This window comes from Mixophyes fleayi, chromosome 1, assembly GCF_038048845.1.
Source record: "Mixophyes fleayi isolate aMixFle1 chromosome 1, aMixFle1.hap1, whole genome shotgun sequence".
NCBI classification, from domain to species: domain Eukaryota; kingdom Metazoa; phylum Chordata; class Amphibia; order Anura; family Limnodynastidae; genus Mixophyes; species Mixophyes fleayi.
The window spans coordinates 352,818,745-352,840,218 of record NC_134402.1 but is presented as its reverse complement, the minus strand read 5'-3'; the positions used below and the strand labels follow the sequence as shown (position 1 = coordinate 352,840,218).

General features: G+C 38.7%; 6 non-coding genes across 6 annotated transcripts; all 6 read left to right on the top strand.

Moving 5' to 3' along the window:
* Positions 1-6,817: 6,817 nt before the first annotated feature.
* On the top strand, positions 6,818-6,889 carry TRNAD-GUC (transfer RNA aspartic acid (anticodon GUC)). Its single transcript has one exon. It is a non-coding gene; the product is annotated as a tRNA-Asp (tRNA).
* Positions 6,890-11,413: 4,524 nt separating this feature from the next.
* TRNAD-GUC (transfer RNA aspartic acid (anticodon GUC)) lies at positions 11,414-11,485 on the top strand. The gene has a single exon. It is a non-coding gene; the product is annotated as a tRNA-Asp (tRNA).
* Positions 11,486-13,459: 1,974 nt separating this feature from the next.
* Positions 13,460-13,531, top strand: TRNAD-GUC (transfer RNA aspartic acid (anticodon GUC)). The gene has a single exon. It is a non-coding gene; the product is annotated as a tRNA-Asp (tRNA).
* Positions 13,532-15,505: 1,974 nt separating this feature from the next.
* Positions 15,506-15,577, top strand: TRNAD-GUC (transfer RNA aspartic acid (anticodon GUC)). The gene has a single exon. It is a non-coding gene; the product is annotated as a tRNA-Asp (tRNA).
* A 1,974-nt stretch (positions 15,578-17,551) lies between these two features.
* TRNAD-GUC (transfer RNA aspartic acid (anticodon GUC)) lies at positions 17,552-17,623 on the top strand. Its single transcript has one exon. It is a non-coding gene; the product is annotated as a tRNA-Asp (tRNA).
* Positions 17,624-19,597: 1,974 nt separating this feature from the next.
* TRNAD-GUC (transfer RNA aspartic acid (anticodon GUC)) lies at positions 19,598-19,669 on the top strand. Its single transcript has one exon. It is a non-coding gene; the product is annotated as a tRNA-Asp (tRNA).
* Positions 19,670-21,474: the final 1,805 nt, after the last annotated feature.

Sequence of the window (21,474 nt, the reverse complement as noted above, 5' to 3'; positions counted from 1 at the left end):
AGGTACATATTTTGGCCAATATAAGCGATTCTCTGGCACATGACACTTTACTTATTGATTCCAAATTTGGTTTACTTATTCTGCCTGTCCATCGTAACATAAAGAAAAAAATGCAGTCTGGCGCCAAGGAGATTGCAAAACGCCTTGTACAATTTGGAGATAAACCGTGTACCTCTATCAAAGACAATATTCCCTGTTATTCCATGCAACCTTAAAATATGGGTGTTAAATACATTGGCTAATTTCCGAGCTGAATGCACCCGAGAAAGCAGAAGAAGTAGAGTCGCTTTTACTGAAACGGACAACGTTAAATCAAATGATAGATCTACCGATGGACACTGGCAAATCAACTATAAAAATCATTATAAATGTTACTGTATGCATAGGAAGAACTCACTGCCAGGATGAATTGGCAGAGCTTCCGTGCAGCTAGTCCATAGATTATCGGGATTGGGAGAGTGAGAAAATGATAACTAGAGCAATGTCTCAAATAAATTGACTTTGTGCATGTTGTACAATAATAAGCATAGATTTTGACGCTTGCAAAAGAGTAGGCCACCAGATGGATCCATTAATGATTTCAATAGTTTTCATAAGCATGCAAGTCACTAGAAATATTAATGTATACGTAGCAAAAAAACGTCTTCTAGGACGTAATGGCGGAGGGGTTGTGCAGCTAATCCTCGTTAGTATAGTGGTAAGTATCCCGCCTGTCACGCGGGAGACCGGGGTTCGATTCCCCGACGGGGAGGCCTTTGTGCTTTTATTTCTCCAGTATAGATACATAGCAAAAAAGCAATAAAAGTACCTTAAGGCTATGCAACAACTCAAATCTATTAAAAAGGAATTGAGTACATCGGAAAAAAACACACGCATGCAGAAAAGTGGAATAGCCCACGTGGATAAAAACTCACAAATCAATAAAAATATTATTGAATACATAGAAAAACATCATCAATTGAAAAGAAATAGAATCTTAGAGAAGACTGATAAAATACATTAGCAGCCATTAAAAATATCATTCACCTATCCCCCTTGATAAGTTCAATAAAGCATATAGAGCACTCAGTCTCCAGTTAAGAACATTTACATAACTACCAGGCCCTGTTTTATAATGTTTGACCACGTTTCCCCTGCCGCTCTCTGTGTTATCCCTTACCACCAGCAATTTAGCTCTCCATCTGTCCAAGCCCTTTATGCATCCCATCTATACCAAATGAACACATGGAATGTGTACAACCCTTATTGAGCCCATAGTTGAATGTTTATATCTTGTAAATAATAAAAAGCTAAAATATATATGAAAAAGAATGATGCACTGGGCGTTGCCTCTGTATCCCTGCTGCCTTATTCCTTTGCCTTTATAGCTCTTCCATAAGTCAGGGTTTGATAATCATTCATCTATACATATAACTTCTATTATCGCAACCGTGGCATTCTTTTATGTCCTCCAGCAGCAAAAACCAGTGAGTAACCCCCTCCCATAAATACTTGAAACACATGTCAAAGATTACGGCATTTATAAACCCCCCATTATTACTGTTTCCAATTGTCTGAAGGCAGCACACTGTTCTAGGGGAGGTTTAGTCCATCGGTGCAAGCCAACTTTGGAATTAAAAGAACAAACATTTTCCTTTTCTAGGACACCACAAATATAATATCCTGGGTTGTTTTAAGAGATCTGTAGGCCCGATACACCACATTAGTGGGCCCTGTTCTCAGGGACGTTCCTGGTCAGGTGCCTTCTGAAACTATCCTCTTGCCATGTCCTGGTCCACTTTTATGAGATCAAAATTTTGGACTCATTCCACCACTTTTATGAGCACATTTTTATTAGCAATTTAGTTCCGGGAGGAAATGGGTTTTGCTAAATTCTTTTGGACTTTCCCCAGGATCTTGATCACCTGCATAGACAAAGAATTGGCATCGGAAGCATCAGAATTAGAGGAAAAGAAAAATGATTTTGCATGTCTGCTGTAAATACAAAAGAAAGTTATAGACCCAGCACATGATTGGAAACTCTTATTATAGGCAAACTCAGCCCAAGGTACATATTTTGGCCAATATAAGCGATTCTCTGGCACATGACACTTTACTTATTGATTCCAAATTTGGTTTACTTATTCTGCCTGTCCATCGTAACATAAAGAAAAAAATGCAGTCTGGCGCCAAGGAGATTGCAAAACGCCTTGTACAATTTGGAGATAAACCGTGTACCTCTATCAAAGACAATATTCCCTGTTATTCCATGCAACCTTAAAATATGGGTGTTAAATACATTGGCTAATTTCCGAGCTGAATGCACCCGAGAAAGCAGAAGAAGTAGAGTCGCTTTTACTGAAACGGACAACGTTAAATCAAATGATAGATCTACCGATGGACACTGGCAAATCAACTATAAAAATCATTATAAATGTTACTGTATGCATAGGAAGAACTCACTGCCAGGATGAATTGGCAGAGCTTCCGTGCAGCTAGTCCATAGATTATCGGGATTGGGAGAGTGAGAAAATGATAACTAGAGCAATGTCTCAAATAAATTGACTTTGTGCATGTTGTACAATAATAAGCATAGATTTTGACGCTTGCAAAAGAGTAGGCCACCAGATGGATCCATTAATGATTTCAATAGTTTTCATAAGCATGCAAGTCACTAGAAATATTAATGTATACGTAGCAAAAAAACGTCTTCTAGGACGTAATGGCGGAGGGGTTGTGCAGCTAATCCTCGTTAGTATAGTGGTAAGTATCCCCGCCTGTCACACAGGAGACCGGGGTTCGATTCCCCGACGGGGAGGCCTTTGTGCTTTTATTTCTCCAGTATAGATACATAGCAAAAAAGCAATAAAAGTACCTTAAGGCTATGCAACAACGCAAATCTATTAAAAAGGAATTGAGTACATCGGAAAAAAACACACGCATGCAGAAAAGTGGAATAGCCCACGTGGATAAAAACACACAAATCAATAAAAATATTATTGAATACATAGAAAAACATCATCAATTGAAAAGAAATAGAATCTTAGAGAAGACTGATAAAATACATTAGCAGCCATTAAAAATATCATTCACCTATCCCCCTTGATAAGTTCAATAAATCATATAGAGCACTCAGTCTCCAGTTAAGAACATTTACATAACTACCAGGCCCTGTTTTATAATGTTTGACCACGTTTCCCCTGCCGCTCTCTGTGTTATCCCTTACCACCAGCAATTTAGCTCTCCATCTGTCCAAGCCCTTTATGCATCCCATCTATACCAAATGAACACATGGAATGTGTACAACCCTTATTGAGCCCATAGTTGAATGTTTATATCTTGTAAATAATAAAAAGCTAAAATATATATGAAAAAGAATGATGCACTGGGCGTTGCCTCTGTATCCCTGCTGCCTTATTCCTTTGCCTTTATAGCTCTTCCATAAGTCAGGGTTTGATAATCATTCATCTATACATATAACTTCTATTATCGCAACCGTGGCATTCTTTTATGTCCTCCAGCAGCAAAAACCAGTGAGTAACCCCCTCCCATAAATACTTGAAACACATGTCAAAGATTACGGCATTTATAAACCCCCCATTATTACTGTTTCCAATTGTCTGAAGGCAGCACACTGTTCTAGGGGAGGTTTAGTCCATCGGTGCAAGCCAACTTTGGAATTAAAAGAACAAACATTTTCCTTTTCTAGGACACCACAAATATAATATCCTGGGTTGTTTTAAGAGATCTGTAGGCCCGATACACCACATTAGTGGGCCCTGTTCTCAGGGACGTTCCTGGTCAGGTGCCTTCTGAAACTATCCTCTTGCCATGTCCTGGTCCACTTTTATGAGATCAAAATTTTGGACTCATTCCACCACTTTTATGAGCACATTTTTATTAGCAATTTAGTTCCGGGAGGAAATGGGTTTTGCTAAATTCTTTTGGACTTTCCCCAGGATCTTGATCACCTGCATAGACAAAGAATTGGCATCGGAAGCATCAGAATTAGAGGAAAAGAAAAATGATTTTGCATGTCTGCTGTAAATACAAAAGAAAGTTATAGACCCAGCACATGATTGGAAACTCTTATTATAGGCAAACTCAGCCCAAGGTACATATTTTGGCCAATATAAGCGATTCTCTGGCACATGACACTTTACTTATTGATTCCAAATTTGGTTTACTTATTCTGCCTGTCCATCGTAACATAAAGAAAAAAATGCAGTCTGGCGCCAAGGAGATTGCAAAACGCCTTGTACAATTTGGAGATAAACCGTGTACCTCTATCAAAGACAATATTCCCTGTTATTCCATGCAACCTTAAAATATGGGTGTTAAATACATTGGCTAATTTCCGAGCTGAATGCACCCGAGAAAGCAGAAGAAGTAGAGTCGCTTTTACTGAAACGGACAACGTTAAATCAAATGATAGATCTACCGATGGACACTGGCAAATCAACTATAAAAATCATTATAAATGTTACTGTATGCATAGGAAGAACTCACTGCCAGGATGAATTGGCAGAGCTTCCGTGCAGCTAGTCCATAGATTATCGGGATTGGGAGAGTGAGAAAATGATAACTAGAGCAATGTCTCAAATAAATTGACTTTGTGCATGTTGTACAATAATAAGCATAGATTTTGACGCTTGCAAAAGAGTAGGCCACCAGATGGATCCATTAATGATTTCAATAGTTTTCATAAGCATGCAAGTCACTAGAAATATTAATGTATACGTAGCAAAAAAACGTCTTCTAGGACGTAATGGCGGAGGGGTTGTGCAGCTAATCCTCGTTAGTATAGTGGTAAGTATCCCCGCCTGTCACACAGGAGACCGGGGTTCGATTCCCCGACGGGGAGGCCTTTGTGCTTTTATTTCTCCAGTATAGATACATAGCAAAAAAGCAATAAAAGTACCTTAAGGCTATGCAACAACTCAAATCTATTAAAAAGGAATTGAGTACATCGGAAAAAAACACACGCATGCAGAAAAGTGGAATAGCCCACGTGGATAAAAACACACAAATCAATAAAAATATTATTGAATACATAGAAAAACATCATCAATTGAAAAGAAATAGAATCTTAGAGAAGACTGATAAAATACATTAGCAGCCATTAAAAATATCATTCACCTATCCCCCTTGATAAGTTCAATAAAGCATATAGAGCACTCAGTCTCCAGTTAAGAACATTTACATAACTACCAGGCCCTGTTTTATAATGTTTGACCACGTTTCCCCTGCCGCTCTCTGTGTTATCCCTTACCACCAGCAATTTAGCTCTCCATCTGTCCAAGCCCTTTATGCATCCCATCTATACCAAATGAACACATGGAATGTGTACAACCCTTATTGAGCCCATAGTTGAATGTTTATATCTTGTAAATAATAAAAAGCTAAAATATATATGAAAAAGAATGATGCACTGGGCGTTGCCTCTGTATCCCTGCTGCCTTATTCCTTTGCCTTTATAGCTCTTCCATAAGTCAGGGTTTGATAATCATTCATCTATACATATAACTTCTATTATCGCAACCGTGGCATTCTTTTATGTCCTCCAGCAGCAAAAACCAGTGAGTAACCCCCTCCCATAAATACTTGAAACACATGTCAAAGATTACGGCATTTATAAACCCCCCATTATTACTGTTTCCAATTGTCTGAAGGCAGCACACTGTTCTAGGGGAGGTTTAGTCCATCGGTGCAAGCCAACTTTGGAATTAAAAGAACAAACATTTTCCTTTTCTAGGACACCACAAATATAATATCCTGGGTTGTTTTAAGAGATCTGTAGGCCCGATACACCACATTAGTGGGCCCTGTTCTCAGGGACGTTCCTGGTCAGGTGCCTTCTGAAACTATCCTCTTGCCATGTCCTGGTCCACTTTTATGAGATCAAAATTTTGGACTCATTCCACCACTTTTATGAGCACATTTTTATTAGCAATTTAGTTCCGGGAGGAAATGGGTTTTGCTAAATTCTTTTGGACTTTCCCCAGGATCTTGATCACCTGCATAGACAAAGAATTGGCATCGGAAGCATCAGAATTAGAGGAAAAGAAAAATGATTTTGCATGTCTGCTGTAAATACAAAAGAAAGTTATAGACCCAGCACATGATTGAAAACTCTTATTATAGGCAAACTCAGCCCAAGGTACATATTTTGGCCAATATAAGCGATTCTCTGGCACATGACACTTTACTTATTGATTCCAAATTTGGTTTACTTATTCTGCCTGTCCATCGTAACATAAAGAAAAAAATGCAGTCTGGCGCCAAGGAGATTGCAAAACGCCTTGTACAATTTGGAGATAAACCGTGTACCTCTATCAAAGACAATATTCCCTGTTATTCCATGCAACCTTAAAATATGGGTGTTAAATACATTGGCTAATTTCCGAGCTGAATGCACCCGAGAAAGCAGAAGAAGTAGAGTCGCTTTTACTGAAACGGACAACGTTAAATCAAATGATAGATCTACCGATGGACACTGGCAAATCAACTATAAAAATCATTATAAATGTTACTGTATGCATAGGAAGAACTCACTGCCAGGATGAATTGGCAGAGCTTCCGTGCAGCTAGTCCATAGATTATCGGGATTGGGAGAGTGAGAAAATGATAACTAGAGCAATGTCTCAAATAAATTGACTTTGTGCATGTTGTACAATAATAAGCATAGATTTTGACGCTTGCAAAAGAGTAGGCCACCAGATGGATCCATTAATGATTTCAATAGTTTTCATAAGCATGCAAGTCACTAGAAATATTAATGTATACGTAGCAAAAAAACGTCTTCTAGGACGTAATGGCGGAGGGGTTGTGCAGCTAATCCTCGTTAGTATAGTGGTAAGTATCCCCGCCTGTCACGCGGGAGACCGGGGTTCGATTCCCCGACGGGGAGGCCTTTGTGCTTTTATTTCTCCAGTATAGATACATAGCAAAAAAGCAATAAAAGTACCTTAAGGCTATGCAACAACTCAAATCTATTAAAAAGGAATTGAGTACATCGGAAAAAAACACACGCATGCAGAAAAGTGGAATAGCCCACGTGGATAAAAACACACAAATCAATAAAAATATTATTGAATACATAGAAAAACATCATCAATTGAAAAGAAATAGAATCTTAGAGCAATGTCTCAAATAAATTGACTTTGTGCATGTTGTACAATAATAAGCATAGATTTTGACGCTTGCAAAAGAGTAGGCCACCAGATGGATCCATTAATGATTTCAATAGTTTTCATAAGCATGCAAGTCACTAGAAATATTAATGTATACGTAGCAAAAAAACGTCTTCTAGGACGTAATGGCGGAGGGGTTGTGCAGCTAATCCTCATTAGTATAGTGGTAAGTATCCCCGCCTGTCACGCGGGAGACCGGGGTTCAATTCCCCGACGGGGAGTCCATTGTGCTTTTATTTCTCCAGTATAGATACATAGCAAAAAAGCAATAAAAGTACCTTAAGGCTATGCAACAACTCAAATCTATTAAAAAGGAATTGAGTACATCGGAAAAAAACACACGCATGCAGAAAAGTGGAATAGCCCACGTGGATAAAAACACACAAATCAATAAAAATATTATTGAATACATAGAAAAACATCATCAATTGAAAAGAAATAGAATCTTAGAGAAGACTGATAAAATACATTAGCAGCCATTAAAAATATCATTCACCTATCCCCCTTGATAAGTTCAATAAAGCATATAGAGCACTCAGTCTCCAGTTAAGAACATTTACATAACTACCAGGCCCTGTTTTATAATGTTTGACCACGTTTCCCCTGCCGCTCTCTGTGTTATCCCTTACCACCAGCAATTTAGCTCTCCATCTGTCCAAGCCCTTTATGCATCCCATCTATACCAAATGAACACATGGAATGTGTACAACCCTTATTGAGCCCATAGTTGAATGTTTATATCTTGTAAATAATAAAAAGCTAAAATATATATGAAAAAGAATGATGCACTGGGCGTTGCCTCTGTATCCCTGCTGCCTTATTCCTTTGCCTTTATAGCTCTTCCATAAGTCAGGGTTTGATAATCATTCATCTATACATATAACTTCTATTATCGCAACCGTGGCATTCTTTTATGTCCTCCAGCAGCAAAAACCAGTGAGTAACCCCCTCCCATAAATACTTGGAACACATGTCAAAGATTACGGCATTTATAAACCCCCCATTATTACTGTTTCCAATTGTCTGAAGGCAGCACACTGTTCTAGGGGAGGTTTAGTCCATCGGTGCAAGCCAACTTTGGAATTAAAAGAACAAACATTTTCCTTTTCTAGGACACCACAAATATAATATCCTGGGTTGTTTTAAGAGATCTGTAGGCCCGATACACCACATTAGTGGGCCCTGTTCTCAGGGACGTTCCTGGTCAGGTGCCTTCTGAAACTATCCTCTTGCCATGTCCTGGTCCACTTTTATGAGATCAAAATTTTGGACTCATTCCACCACTTTTATGAGCACATTTTTATTAGCAATTTAGTTCCGGGAGGAAATGGGTTTTGCTAAATTCTTTTGGACTTTCCCCAGGATCTTGATCACCTGCATAGACAAAGAATTGGCATCGGAAGCATCAGAATTAGAGGAAAAGAAAAATGATTTTGCATGTCTGCTGTAAATACAAAAGAAAGTTATAGACCCAGCACATGATTGGAAACTCTTATTATAGGCAAACTCAGCCCAAGGTACATATTTTGGCCAATATAAGCGATTCTCTGGCACATGACACTTTACTAATTGATTCCAAATTTGGTTTACTTATTCTGCCTGTCCATCGTAACATAAAGAAAAAAATGCAGTCTGGCGCCAAGGAGATTGCAAAACGCCTTGTACAATTTGGAGATAAACCGTGTACCTCTATCAAAGACAATATTCCCTGTTATTCCATGCAACCTTAAAATATGGGTGTTAAATACATTGGCTAATTTCCGAGCTGAATGCACCCGAGAAAGCAGAAGAAGTAGAGTCGCTTTTACTGAAACGGACAACGTTAAATCAAATGATAGATCTACCGATGGACACTGGCAAATCAACTATAAAAATCATTATAAATGTTACTGTATGCATAGGAAGAACTCACTGCCAGGATGAATTGGCAGAGCTTCCGTGCAGCTAGTCCATAGATTATCGGGATTGGGAGAGTGAGAAAATGATAACTAGAGCAATGTCTCAAATAAATTGACTTTGTGCATGTTGTACAATAATAAGCATAGATTTTGACGCTTGCAAAAGAGTAGGCCACCAGATGGATCCATTAATGATTTCAATAGTTTTCATAAGCATGCAAGTCACTAGAAATATTAATGTATACGTAGCAAAAAAACGTCTTCTAGGACGTAATGGCGGAGGGGTTGTGCAGCTAATCCTCGTTAGTATAGTGGTAAGTATCCCCGCCTGTCACACAGGAGACCGGGGTTCGATTCCCCGACGTGGAGGCCTTTGTGCTTTTATTTCTCCAGTATAGATACATAGCAAAAAAGCAATAAAAGTACCTTAAGGCTATGCAACAACTCAAATCTATTAAAAAGGAATTGAGTACATTGGAAAAAAACACACGCATGCAGAAAAGTGGAATAGCCCACGTGGATAAAAACACACAAATCAATAAAAATATTATTGAATACATAGAAAAACATCATCAATTGAAAAGAAATAGAATCTTAGAGAAGACTGATAAAATACATTAGCAGCCATTAAAAATATCATTCACCTATCCCCCTTGATAAGTTCAATAAAGCATATAGAGCACTCAGTCTCCAGTTAAGAACATTTACATAACTACCAGGCCCTGTTTTATAATGTTTGACCACGTTTCCCCTGCCGCTCTCTGTGTTATCCCTTACCACCAGCAATTTAGCTCTCCATCTGTCCAAGCCCTTTATGCATCCCATCTATACCAAATGAACACATGGAATGTGTACAACCCTTATTGAGCCCATAGTTGAATGTTTATATCTTGTAAATAATAAAAAGCTAAAATATATATGAAAAAGAATGATGCACTGGGCGTTGCCTCTGTATCCCTGCTGCCTTATTCCTTTGCCTTTATAGCTCTTCCATAAGTCAGGGTTTGATAATCATTCATCTATACATATAACTTCTATTATCGCAACCGTGGCATTCTTTTATGTCCTCCAGCAGCAAAAACCAGTGAGTAACCCCCTCCCATAAATACTTGGAACACATGTCAAAGATTACGGCATTTATAAACCCCCCATTATTACTGTTTCCAATTGTCTGAAGGCAGCACACTGTTCTAGGGGAGGTTTAGTCCATCGGTGCAAGCCAACTTTGGAATTAAAAGAACAAACATTTTCCTTTTCTAGGACACCACAAATATAATATCCTGGGTTGTTTTAAGAGATCTGTAGGCCCGATACACCACATTAGTGGGCCCTGTTCTCAGGGACGTTCCTGGTCAGGTGCCTTCTGAAACTATCCTCTTGCCATGTCCTGGTCCACTTTTATGAGATCAAAATTTTGGACTCATTCCACCACTTTTATGAGCACATTTTTATTAGCAATTTAGTTCCGGGAGGAAATGGGTTTTGCTAAATTCTTTTGGACTTTCCCCAGGATCTTGATCACCTGCATAGACAAAGAATTGGCATCGGAAGCATCAGAATTAGAGGAAAAGAAAAATGATTTTGCATGTCTGCTGTAAATACAAAAGAAAGTTATAGACCCAGCACATGATTGGAAACTCTTATTATAGGCAAACTCAGCCCAAGGTACATATTTTGGCCAATATAAGCGATTCTCTGGCACATGACACTTTACTTATTGATTCCAAATTTGGTTTACTTATTCTGCCTGTCCATTGTAACATAAAGAAAAAAATGCAGTCTGGCGCCAAGGAGATTGCAAAACGCCTTGTACAATTTGGAGATAAACCGTGTACCTCTATCAAAGACAATATTCCCTGTTATTCCATGCAACCTTAAAATATGGGTGTTAAATACATTGGCTAATTTCCGAGCTGAATGCACCCGAGAAAGCAGAAGAAGTAGAGTCGCTTTTACTGAAACGGACAACGTTAAATCAAATGATAGATCTACCGATGGACACTGGCAAATCAACTATAAAAATCATTATAAATGTTACTGTATGCATAGGAAGAACTCACTGCCAGGATGAATTGGCAGAGCTTCCGTGCAGCTAGTCCATAGATTATCGGGATTGGGAGAGTGAGAAAATGATAACTAGAGCAATGTCTCAAATAAATTGACTTTGTGCATGTTGTACAATAATAAGCATAGATTTTGACGCTTGCAAAAGAGTAGGCCACCAGATGGATCCATTAATGATTTCAATAGTTTTCATAAGCATGCAAGTCACTAGAAATATTAATGTATACGTAGCAAAAAAACGTCTTCTAGGACGTAATGGCGGAGGGGTTGTGCAGCTAATCCTCGTTAGTATAGTGGTAAGTATCCCCGCCTGTCACGCGGGAGACTGGGGTTCGATTCCCCGACGGGGAGTCCTTTGTGCTTTTATTTCTCCAGTATAGATACATAGCAAAAAAGCAATAAAAGTACCTTAAGGCTATGCAACAACTCAAATCTATTAAAAAGGAATTGAGTACATCGGAAAAAAACACACGCATGCAGAAAAGTGGAATAGCCCACGTGGATAAAAACACACAAATCAATAAAAATATTATTGAATACATAGAAAAACATCATCAATTGAAAAGAAATAGAATCTTAGAGAAGACTGATAAAATACATTAGCAGCCATTAAAAATATCATTCACCTATCCCCCTTGATAAGTTCAATAAAGCATATAGAGCACTCAGTCTCCAGTTAAGAACATTTACATAACTACCAGGCCCTGTTTTATAATGTTTGACCACGTTTCCACTGCCGCTCTCTGTGTTATCCCTTACCACCAGCAATTTAGCTCTCCATCTGTCCAAGCCCTTTATGCATCCCATCTATACCAAATGAACACATGGAATGTGTACAACCCTTATTGAGCCCATAGTTGAATGTTTATATCTTGTAAATAATAAAAAGCTAAAATATATATGAAAAAGAATGATGCACTGGGCGTTGCCTCTGTATCCCTGCTGCCTTATTCCTTTGCCTTTATAGCTCTTCCATAAGTCAGGGTTTGATAATCATTCATCTATACATATAACTTCTATTATCGCAACCGTGGCATTCTTTTATGTCCTCCAGCAGCAAAAACCAGTGAGTAACCCCCTCCCATAAATACTTGGAACACATGTCAAAGATTACGGCATTTATAAACCCCCCATTATTACTGTTTCCAATTGTCTGAAGGCAGCACACTGTTCTAGGGGAGGTTTAGTCCATCGGTGCAAGCCAACTTTGGAATTAAAAGAACAAACATTTTCCTTTTCTAGGACACCACAAATATAATATCCTGGGTTGTTTTAAGAGATCTGTAGGCCCGATACACCACATTAGTGGGCCCTGTTCTCAGGGACGTTCCTGGTCAGGTGCCTTCTGAAACTATCCTCTTGCCATGTCCTGGTCCACTTTTATGAGATCAAAATTTTGGACTCATTCCACCACTTTTATGAGCACATTTTTATTAGCAATTTAGTTCCGGGAGGAAATGGGTTTTGCTAAATTCTTTTGGACTTTCCCCAGGATCTTGATCACCTGCATAGACAAAGAATTGGCATCGGAAGCATCAGAATTAGAGGAAAAGAAAAATGATTTTGCATGTCTGCTGTAAATACAAAAGAAAGTTATAGACCCAGCACATGATTGGAAACTCTTATTATAGGCAAACTCAGCCCAAGGTACATATTTTGGCCAATATAAGCGATTCTCTGGCACATGACACTTTACTTATTGATTCCAAATTTGGTTTACTTATTCTGCCTGTCCATCGTAACATAAAGAAAAAAATGCAGTCTGGCGCCAAGGAGATTGCAAAACGCCTTGTACAATTTGGAGATAAACCGTGTACCTCTATCAAAGACAATATTCCCTGTTATTCCATGCAACCTTAAAATATGGGTGTTAAATACATTGGCTAATTTCCGAGCTGAATGCACCCGAGAAAGCAGAAGAAGTAGAGTCGCTTTTACTGAAACGGACAACGTTAAATCAAATGATAGATCTACCGATGGACACTGGCAAATCAACTATAAAAATCATTATAAATGTTACTGTATGCATAGGAAGAACTCACTGCCAGGATGAATTGGCAGAGCTTCCGTGCAGCTAGTCCATAGATTATCGGGATTGGGAGAGTGAGAAAATGATAACTAGAGCAATGTCTCAAATAAATTGACTTTGTGCATGTTGTACAATAATAAGCATAGATTTTGACGCTTGCAAAAGAGTAGGCCACCAGATGGATCCATTAATGATTTCAATAGTTTTCATAAGCATGCAAGTCACTAGAAATATTAATGTATACGTAGCAAAAAAACGTCTTCTAGGACGTAATGGCGGAGGGGTTGTGCAGCTAATCCTCGTTAGTATAGTGGTAAGTATCCCCGCCTGTCACGCGGGAGACCGGGGTTCGATTCCCCGACGGGGAGGCCTTTGTGCTTTTATTTCTCCAGTATAGATACATAGCAAAAAAGCAATAAAAGTACCTTAAGGCTATGCAACAACTCAAATCTATTAAAAAGGAATTGAGTACATCGGAAAAAAACACACGCATGCAGAAAAGTGGAATAGCCCACGTGGATAAAAACACACAAATCAATAAAAATATTATTGAATACATAGAAAAACATCATCAATTGAAAAGAAATAGAATCTTAGAGAAGACTGATAAAATACATTAGCAGCCATTAAAAATATCATTCACCTATCCCCCTTGATAAGTTCAATAAAGCATATAGAGCACTCAGTCTCCAGTTAAGAACATTTACATAACTACCAGGCCCTGTTTTATAATGTTTGACCACGTTTCCCCTGCCGCTCTCTGTGTTATCCCTTACCACCAGCAATTTAGCTCTCCATCTGTCCAAGCCCTTTATGCATCCCATCTATACCAAATGAACACATGGAATGTGTACAACCCTTATTGAGCCCATAGTTGAATGTTTATATCTTGTAAATAATAAAAAGCTAAAATATATATGAAAAAGAATGATGCACTGGGCGTTGCCTCTGTATCCCTGCTGCCTTATTCCTTTGCCTTTATAGCTCTTCCATAAGTCAGGGTTTGATAATCATTCATCTATACATATAACTTCTATTATCGCAACCGTGGCATTCTTTTATGTCCTCCAGCAGCAAAAACCAGTGAGTAACCCCCTCCCATAAATACTTGGAACACATGTCAAAGATTACGGCATTTATAAACCCCCCATTATTACTGTTTCCAATTGTCTGAAGGCAGCACACTGTTCTAGGGGAGGTTTAGTCCATCGGTGCAAGCCAACTTTGGAATTAAAAGAACAAACATTTTCCTTTTCTAGGACACCACAAATATAATATCCTGGGTTGTTTTAAGAGATCTGTAGGCCCGATACACCACATTAGTGGGCCCTGTTCTCAGGGACGTTCCTGGTCAGGTGCCTTCTGAAACTATCCTCTTGCCATGTCCTGGTCCACTTTTATGAGATCAAAATTTTGGACTCATTCCACCACTTTTATGAGCACATTTTTATTAGCAATTTAGTTCCGGGAGGAAATGGGTTTTGCTAAATTCTTTTGGACTTTCCCCAGGATCTTGATCACCTGCATAGACAAAGAATTGGCATCGGAAGCATCAGAATTAGAGGAAAAGAAAAATGATTTTGCATGTCTGCTGTAAATACAAAAGAAAGTTATAGACCCAGCACATGATTGGAAACTCTTATTATAGGCAAACTCAGCCCAAGGTACATATTTTGGCCAATATAAGCGATTCTCTGGCACATGACACTTTACTTATTGATTCCAAATTTGGTTTACTTATTCTGCCTGTCCATCGTAACATAAAGAAAAAAATGCAGTCTGGCGCCAAGGAGATTGCAAAACGCCTTGTACAATTTGGAGATAAACCGTGTACCTCTATCAAAGACAATATTCCCTGTTATTCCATGCAACCTTAAAATATGGGTGTTAAATACATTGGCTAATTTCCGAGCTGAATGCACCCGAGAAAGCAGAAGAAGTAGAGTCGCTTTTACTGAAACGGACAACGTTAAATCAAATGATAGATCTACCGATGGACACTGGCAAATCAACTATAAAAATCATTATAAATGTTACTGTATGCATAGGAAGAACTCACTGCCAGGATGAATTGGCAGAGCTTCCGTGCAGCTAGTCCATAGATTATCGGGATTGGGAGAGTGAGAAAATGATAACTAGAGCAATGTCTCAAATAAATTGACTTTGTGCATGTTGTACAATAATAAGCATAGATTTTGACGCTTGCAAAAGAGTAGGCCACCAGATGGATCCATTAATGATTTCAATAGTTTTCATAAGCATGCAAGTCACTAGAAATATTAATGTATACGTAGCAAAAAAACGTCTTCTAGGACGTAATGGCGGAGGGGTTGTGCAGCTAATCCTTGTTAGTATAGTGGTAAGTATCCCCGCCTGTCACGCGGGAGACCGGGGTTCGATTCCCCGACGGGGAGGCCTTTGTGCTTTTATTTCTCCAGTATAGATACATAGCAAAAAAGCAATAAAAGTACCTTAAGGCTATGCAACAACTCAAATCTATTAAAAAGGAATTGAGTACATCGGAAAAAAACACACGCATGCAGAAAAGTGGAATAGCCCACGTGGATAAAAACACACGAATCAATAAAAATATTATTGAATACATAGAAAAACATCATCAATTGAAAAGAAATAGAATCTTAGAGAAGACTGATAAAATACATTAGCAGCCATTAAAAATATCATTCACCTATCCCCCTTGATAAGTTCAATAAAGCATATAGAGCACTCAGTCTCCAGTTAAGAACATTTACATAACTACCAGGCCCTGTTTTATAATGTTTGACCACGTTTCCCCTGCCGCTCTCTGTGTTATCCCTTACCACCAGCAATTTAGCTCTCCATCTGTCCAAGCCCTTTATGCATCCCATCTATACCAAATGAACACATGGAATGTGTACAACCCTTATTGAGCCCATAGTTGAATGTTTATATCTTGTAAATAATAAAAAGCTAAAATATATATGAAAAAGAATGATGCACTGGGCGTTGCCTCTGTATCCCTGCTGCCTTATTCCTTTGCCTTTATAGCTCTTCCATAAGTCAGGGTTTGATAATCATTCATCTATACATATAACTTCTATTATCGCAACCGTGGCATTCTTTTATGTCCTCCAGCAGCAAAAACCAGTGAGTAACCCCCTCCCATAAATACTTGGAACACATGTCAAAGATTACGGCATTTATAAACCCCCCATTATTACTGTTTCCAATTGTCTGAAGGCAGCACACTGTTCTAGGGGAGGTTTAGTCCATCGGTGCAAGCCAACTTTGGAATTAAAAGAACAAACATTTTCCTTTTCTAGGACACCACAAATATAATATCCTGGGTTGTTTTAAGAGATCTGTAGGCCCGATACACCACATTAGTGGGCCCTGTTCTCAGGGACGTTCCTGGTCAGGTGCCTTCTGAAACTATCCTCTTGCCATGTCCTGGTCCACTTTTATGAGATCAAAATTTTGGACTCATTCCACCACTTTTATGAGCACATTTTTATTAGCAATTTAGTTCCGGGAGGAAATGGGTTTTGCTAAATTCTTTTGGACTTTCCCCAGGATCTTGATCACCTGCATAGACAAAGAATTGGCATCGGAAGCATCAGAATTAGAGGAAAAGAAAAATGATTTTGCATGTCTGCTGTAAATACAAAAGAAAGTTATAGACCCAGCACATGATTGGAAACTCTTATTATAGGCAAACTCAGCCCAAGGTACATATTTTGGCCAATATAAGCGATTCTCTGGCACATGACACTTTACTTATTGATTCCAAATTTGGTTTACTTATTCTGCCTGTCCATCGTAACATAAAGAAAAAAATGCAGTCTGGCGCCAAGGAGATTGCAAAACGCCTTGTACAATTTGGAGATAAACTGTGTACCTCTATCAAAGACAATATTCCCTGTTATTCCATGCAACCTTAAAATATGGGTGTTAAATACATTGGCTAATTTCCGAGCTGAATGCACCCGAGAAAGCAGAAGAAGTAGAGTCGCTTTTACTGAAACGGACAACGTTAAATCAAATGATAGATCTACCGATGGACACTGGCAAATCAACTATAAAAATCATTATAAATGTTACTGTATGCATAGGAAGAACTCACTGCCAGGATGAATTGGCAGAGCTTCCGTGCAGCTAGTCCATAGATTATCGGGATTGGGAGAGTGAGAAAATGATAACTAGAGCAATGTCTCAAATAAATTGACTTTGTGCATGTTGTACAATAATAAGCATAGATTTTGACGCTTGCAAAAGAGTAGGCCACCAGATGGATCCATTAATGATTTCAATAGTTTTCATAAGCATGCAAGTCACTAGAAATATTAATGTATACGTAGCAAAAAAACGTCTTCTAGGACGTAATGGCGGAGGGGTTGTGCAGCTAATCCTTGTTAGTATAGTGGTAAGTATCCCCGCCTGTCACGCGGGAGACCGGGGTTCGATTCCCCGACGGGGAGGCCTTTGTGCTTTTATTTCTCCAGTATAGATACATAGCAAAAAAGCAATAAAAGTACCTTAAGGCTATGCAACAACTCAAATCTATTAAAAAGGAATTGAGTACATCGGAAAAAAACACACGCATGCAGAAAAGTGGAATAGCCCACGTGGATAAAAACACACAAATCAATAAAAATATTATTGAATACATAGAAAAACATCATCAATTGAAAAGAAATAGAATCTTAGAGAAGACTGATAAAATACATTAGCAGCCATTAAAAATATCATTCACCTATCCCCCTTGATAAGTTCAATAAAGCATATAGAGCACTCAGTCTCCAGTTAAGAACATTTACATAACTACCAGGCCCTGTTTTATAATGTTTGACCACGTTTCCCCTGCCGCTCTCTGTGTTATCCCTTACCACCAGCAATTTAGCTCTCCATCTGTCCAAGCCCTTTATGCATCCCATCTATACCAAATGAACACATGGAATGTGTACAACCCTTATTGAGCCCATAGTTGAATGTTTATATCTTGTAAATAATAAAAAGCTAAAATATATATGAAAAAGAATGATGCACTGGGCGTTGCCTCTGTATCCCTGCTGCCTTATTCCTTTGCCTTTATAGCTCTTCCATAAGTCAGGGTTTGATAATCATTCATCTATACATATAACTTCTATTATCGCAACCGTGGCATTCTTTTATGTCCTCCAGCAGCAAAAACCAGTGAGTAACCCCCTCCCATAAATACTTGGAACACATGTCAAAGATTACGGCATTTATAAACCCCCCATTATTACTGTTTCCAATTGTCTGAAGGCAGCACACTGTTCTAGGGGAGGTTTAGTCCATCGGTGCAAGCCAACTTTGGAATTAAAAGAACAAACATTTTCCTTTTCTAGGACACCACAAATATAATATCCTGGGTTGTTTTAAGAGATCTGTAGGCCCGATACACCACATTAGTGGGCCCTGTTCTCAGGGACGTTCCTGGTCAGGTGCCTTCTGAAACTATCCTCTTGCCATGTCCTGGTCCACTTTTATGAGATCAAAATTTTGGACTCATTCCACCACTTTTATGAGCACATTTTTATTAGCAATTTAGTTCCGGGAGGAAATGGGTTTTGCTAAATTCTTTTGGACTTTCCCCAGGATCTTGATCACCTGCATAGACAAAGAATTGGCATCGGAAGCATCAGAATTAGAGGAAAAGAAAAATGATTTTGCATGTCTGCTGTAAATACAAAAGAAAGTTATAGACCCAGCACATGATTGGAAACTCTTATTATAGGCAAACTCAGCCCAAGGTACATATTTTGGCCAATATAAGCGATTCTCTGGCACATGACACTTTACTAATTGATTCCAAATTTGGTTTACTTATTCTGCCTGTCCATCGTAACATAAAGAAAAAAATGCAGTCTGGCGCCAAGGAGATTGCAAAACGCCTTGTACAATTTGGAGATAAACCGTGTACCTCTATCAAAGACAATATTCCCTGTTATTCCATGCAACCTTAAAATATGGGTGTTAAATACATTGGCTAATTTCCGAGCTGAATGCACCCGAGAAAGCAGAAGAAGTAGAGTCGCTTTTACTGAAACGGACAACGTTAAATCAAATGATAGATCTACCGATGGACACTGGCAAATCAACTATAAAAATCATTATAAATGTTACTGTATGCATAGGAAGAACTCACTGCCAGGATGAATTGGCAGAGCTTCCGTGCAGCTAGTCCATAGATTATCGGGATTGGGAGAGTGAGAAAATGATAACTAGAGCAATGTCTCAAATAAATTGACTTTGTGCATGTTGTACAATAATAAGCATAGATTTTGACGCTTGCAAAAGAGTAGGCCACCAGATGGATCCATTAATGATTTCAATAGTTTTCATAAGCATGCAAGTCACTAGAAATATTAATGTATACGTAGCAAAAAAACGTCTTCTAGGACGTAATGGCGGAGGGGTTGTGCAGCTAATCCTCGTTAATATAGTGGTAAGTATCCCCGCCTGTCACGCGGGAGACCGGGGTTCGATTCCCCGACGGGGAGGCCTTTGTGCTTTTATTTCTCCAGTATAGATACATAGCAAAAAGGCAATAAAAGTACCTTAAGGCTATGCAACAACTCAAATCTATTAAAAAGGAATTGAGTACATCGGAAAAAAACACACGCATGCAGAAAAGTGGAATAGCCCACGTGGATAAAAACACACAAATCAATAAAAATATTATTGAATACATAGAAAAACATCATCAATTGAAAAGAAATAGAATCTTAGAGAAGACTGATAAAATACATTAGCAGCCATTAAAAATATCATTCACCTATCCCCCTTGATAAGTTCAATAAAGCATATAGAGCACTCAGTCTCCAGTTAAGAACATTTACATAACTACCAGGCCCTGTTTTATAATGTTTGACCACGTTTCCCCTGCCGCTCTCTGTGTTATCCCTTACCACCAGCAATTTAGCTCTCCATCTGTCCAAGCCCTTTATGCATCCCATCTATACCAAATGAACACATGGAATGTGTACAACCCTTATTGAGCCCATAGTTGAATGTTTATATCTTGTAAATAATAAAAAGCTAAAATATATATGAAAAAGAATGATGCACTGGGCGTTGCCTCTGTATCCCTGCTGCCTTATTCCTTTGCCTTTATAGCTCTTCCATAAGTCAGGGTTTGATAATCATTCATCTATACATATAACTTCTATTATCGCAACCGTGGCATTCTTTTATGTCCTCCAGCAGCAAAAACCAGTGAGTAACCCCCTCCCATAAATACTTGGAACACATGTCAAAGATTACGGCATTTATAAACCCCCCATTATTACTGTTTCCAATTGTCTGAAGGCAGCACACTGTTCTAGGGGAGGTTTAGTCCATCGGTGCAAGCCAACTTTGGAATTAAAAGAACAAACATTTTCCTTTTCTAGGACACCACAAATATAATATCCTGGGTTGTTTTAAGAGATCTGTAGGCCCGATACACCACATTAGTGGGCCCTGTTCTCAGGGACGTTCCTGGTCAGGTGCCTTCTGAAACTATCCTCTTGCCATGTCCTGGTCCACTTTTATGAGATCAAAATTTTGGACTCATTCCACCACTTTTATGAGCACATTTTTATTAGCAATTTAGTTCCGGGAGGAAATGGGTTTTGCTAAATTCTTTTGGACTTTCCCCAGGATCTTGATCACCTGCATAGACAAAGAATTGGCATCGGAAGCATCAGAATTAGAGGAAAAGAAAAATGATTTTGCATGTCTGCTGTAAATACAAAAGAAAGTTATAGACCCAGCACATGATTGGAAACTCTTATTATAGGCAAACTCAGCCCAAGGTACATATTTTGGCCAATATAAGCGATTCTCTGGCACATGACACTTTACTTATTGATTCCAAATTTGGTTTACTTATTCTGCCTGTCCATCGTAACATAAAGAAAAAAATGCAGTCTGGCGCCAAGGAGATTGCAAAACGCCTTGTACAATTTGGAGATAAACCGTGTACCTCTATCAAAGACAATATTCCCTGTTATTCCATGCAACCTTAAAATATGGGTGTTAAATACATTGGCTAATTTCCGAGCTGAATGCACCCGAGAAAGCAGAAGAAGTAGAGTCGCTTTTACTGAAACGGACAACGTTAAATCAAATGATAGATCTACCGATGGACACTGGCAAATCAACTATAAAAATCATTATAAATGTTACTGTATGCATAGGAAGAACTCACTGCCAGGATGAATTGGCAGAGCTTCCGTGCAGCTAGTCCATAGATTATCGGGATTGGGAGAGTGAGAAAATGATAACTAGAGCAATGTCTCAAATAAATTGACTTTGTGCATGT